The following is a 3,893-nucleotide window of genomic DNA, read 5'->3' as shown; positions in this document are numbered from 1 at the left end:
TCATCAAATTTGAAAGGCATATCTTTCTCAAGCAAATTGCACAACGGCTTAGATATCTTTGAAAAGTCCTTGATGAATCGCCGATAAAAACCCGCATGACCAAGAAAACTACGGATTCCTTTCACAGAATTAGGTGGGGGAAGATTTTCAATGACTCCCACCTTGGCCTTGTCCACCTCTAGACCCTTGCTAGAGACCTTATGCCCAAGGATAATGCCTTCACGCACCATAAAATGACATTTCTCCCAATTGAGCACCAAATTAGTTTCCACGCATCTTTTGAGTACGGCGCGCAGATTATTCAAACATTCATCATTTGAGTGTCCAAAGACGGAGAAGTCATCCATGAACACTTTGACGTTATTTCCAATCATGTCAGAGTATATAGCCATCATACATCTCTGAAAAGTGGCCGGGGCGCCACATAACCCAAACGAAACTCTGCGAAAAGCAAACGTGCCAAATGGACAAGTGAAGGTAGTCTTTTCCTGATCCTCTGGTGCAATACAAATCTGATTATACCCGGAATAACCATCCAGAAGACAAAAATACTCATGACCCGCCAATCTGTCAAGCATCTGATCAATAAATGGAAGAGGGAAGTGATCCTTCCTTATGGCTTTGTTCAATTTTCTATAATCCATGCATACTCTCCATCCTGTAACTGTTCGAGTAGGGATGAGCTCATTCTTTTCATTTGCGACCACAGTGATACCTCCTTTCTTAGGTACACATTGTATGGGGCTCACCCACGAGCTGTCAGAAATAGGATAAATGATGCCTGCATCCAGCCATTTTAGAATTTCTTTCTTCACCACTTCCTTCATGATAGGATTCAGTCTTCGCTGCTGTTCCACAGTTGGCTTACTACCTTCCTCTAGCAGAATTTTATGCATACAATATGAAGGACTTATCCCCTTGATGTCTGCTATGGTCCATCCTATAGCCGATTTGAATTCTCTCAAAATCTTTAAGAGCTTGTATTCCTCACTACCTGAAAGGTAAGATGAAATAATAACAGGTAACGTAGATGAATCACCTAAAAAAGCATACCTCAAGTGTCCAGGTAATGGCTTGAGCTCCAAGGTAGGTGCTTCCTCTATTGATGGTTTGAGCTTCCCTTCAGCATTCTTAATGTCAGAAGTACCAAGAGATTCAAATGGTATGTCCAGCTTTCGCTTCCAGGGAGAAGCGTTCAGATATTGTAATTGCTCGTTGCCATCTTCATCATCGCTGTCAAAATCCCCCACTAAGGCCTTTTCCAATGCATCAGACATTAGCATGCGATCGAGTTCCGAAGTAACCGCAGAATCAATCACATCCAATTTTAGGCACTCCTCATCTTCTGTAGGGAATTTCATTGCCTTGAATACGTTGAAGGTCACATCCTGATCTTGGACCTGCATAGTAAGTTCACCTTTTTGCACATCTATCAAGGTACGACCAGTAGCCAAGAAAGGCCTTCCCAAGATTATGGGAATCTTCTTATCTTCCTCAAAATCCAGAATAACAAAATCTGCAGGAAAGAAGAGCTTATCCACCTTGACGAGCACATCCTCAACTATGCCCCTTGGGTAAGTAATGGAACGGTCAGCCAATTGTAGCGACATGTATGTGGGTTTTGGATCAGGCAGATCCAGCTTTTTAAAGATCGACAACGGCATCAGATTAATGCTTGCTCCCAAATCACAAAGGCAGTTGTCAAAAGTCAGATTGCCAATGGTGCAAGGAATGGTGAAGCTTCCTGGATCTTTCAGTTTTGGTGGTAACTTTTGCTGCAGAACAGCGCTGCATTCTTCCGTGAGAGCAACGGTTTCAAGGTCATCCAGTTTCACCTTCCTTGAAAGAATAGTCTTCATAAACTTTGCATAATTAGGCATTTGTTCCAGAGCCTCAGCGAAAGGTATATTGATGTGAAGTTTCTTGAACACCTCCAGAAACTTCCCGAACTGTCTATCCAGCTTTTGTTGCTGCAATCTCTTAGGAAAAGGTGGTGGAGGATAGAGTTGTTTCTCCCCTGTATTAGCCTCAGGCAGAGTGTGTTCAACAGTAGTCTTCCTTGGTTCCACCGCTTTCTCCTTTTGCTTAGATTCTTCATCTCTAATTTCAGCTTCTACTTCTTTTGCCTTTTCAGCATCAGCCACTTTTCCAGACCTTAAGGTAATAGCCTTGACTTGCTCATTAGCTTCCTTCCTGCCTGGTACTTCCGTGTCACTGGGAAGAGTGCCAGGTTGACGATTGAGCACTGCATTGGCTAATTGACCGATTTGATTTTCTAAGGTCTTGATAGAAGCCGCCTGACTCTTGCACAACAGCTTAAGTTCCTCAAAATCAGCAGTAGTAGGTGCAGCTGTACTTCCCTGTTGAGGATATGATTGCCTTGTAGCATACTGCTGTGGTTGCTGGAATCCAGGTGGGTTAAACTGTTTACTCACTCCTTGCTGATATGGTGGCTGAATAGCATTCTGATTATTCCCCCAGCTGAAATTTGGATGATTTCTGTTGTTAGGATGATAGGTCGCTGGCACAGGCTGCTGTTGTCGCTGATAATTATTCACATACTGAACAGATTCATTGACAAGAGAACACTGATCCGTAGCATGAGAACCTGTACAAAGCTCACAAACCATAGCTATTTGATTAACTCCATATGTAGCCAGAGAATCAACCTTCATTGATAGCGCTTGGAGCTGGGCTGCAATAGCGGTGGCTGCATCAACTTCCAGAATACCTGCTACCTTGCCTGACGTCATCCTCTGAGTTGGGTTTTGATGCTCATTTGCAGCCATCGTCTCTATAAGATTATACGCCTCAGTATAGCTTTTAGCCCATAAGGCGCCTCCAGCTGCTGCATCGAGCATGGGCCGATATTGGGCCCCCAAACCATTATAGAAACCAGTGATCACCATCCAATCCGGCATTCCATGATGTGGACATTTTCTCAACATTTCCTTGTAGCGTTCCCAAGCCTCGCACATAGATTCTGTAGGTTGCTGCGCAAACTGAGTAAGAGCACTCCTCATAGCAGCAGTCTTTGCCATCGGATAAAACTTCACCAGAAACTTTTGCGCAAGATCTTGCCACGTAGTGATGGACCCAGCTGGTTCAGAATGTAACCAGTCTTTAGCCTTGTCCCTCAGTGAGAATAGGAAAAGCCTCAACTTGATAGCCTCATCAGTCACGCCATTATACTTAAAAGTGCTGCAGATCTCGACAAAATTCCTTATGTGCATATTGGGGTCTTCAGTTGCCGCTCCTCCAAAAGAAACAGAATTCTGCACCATCTGAATAGTGCCCGGCTTGATTTCAAAGGTGTTAGCTTGAATAGCTGGATGAAGGATGCTTGACTGAATGTCATCAATTTTAGGCCGAGAAAAATCCATAAGAGCTGGATCAGCTTGAACAATACGATCTCCCATGTTTACTGGTTCTTTCTGCTCAGTTCCTGAATCCGAATCCTCAAAATCTAACTTCTCCGGAATATCAAGAACTTCGTCCGTCTCCTCAGCTGTATCTAAAGTCCTCTTGCGAGCACAAGAACGAGTTTGCATAAACGCTTGCTAAAGTACCTGAAACATAACCGGAAAAAATAAGTAACTACTACGTCCTAATCACTGAGTCCTAATGACCAATGATGGTAAGTACATAAACTAAACAAATACGCCGAGTCCCCGGCAGCGGCGCCAAAAACTTGTTAGGGCGAAAACACGCTAATATTCACGCAAGTATACGCGTTCGCAAGTAATAAAGAATATTTTCTAGTTCGTTCCCTCAGAGACTCAGACTAAATTATTGTCTAATTAAACTCACTCACCAATGTATGATTACTTCTCAATGTTAAGACACTAACACTTAAAATTGTTGATTAAATATTAACTATAATTAACTACTTA

The 3,893-nt window shown here is 43.0% G+C and overlaps 1 non-coding gene across 1 annotated transcript; it reads left to right on the top strand.

Annotated features, from left to right (window-relative positions):
• Nucleotides 1-2,919: 2,919 nt before the first annotated feature.
• On the top strand, nt 2,920-3,026 carry LOC141709544 (small nucleolar RNA R71). Its single transcript, XR_012570114.1, has one exon. It is a non-coding gene; the product is annotated as a small nucleolar RNA R71 (small nucleolar RNA).
• Nucleotides 3,027-3,893: the final 867 nt, after the last annotated feature.

The sequence above is a fragment of the Apium graveolens genome, chromosome 2 (assembly GCF_009905375.1).
Source record: "Apium graveolens cultivar Ventura chromosome 2, ASM990537v1, whole genome shotgun sequence".
Taxonomy (NCBI): Eukaryota; Viridiplantae; Streptophyta; class Magnoliopsida; order Apiales; family Apiaceae; genus Apium; species Apium graveolens.
Note: the sequence above shows the minus strand (reverse complement) of the source record. Positions and strands in the feature narration are given on the sequence as shown.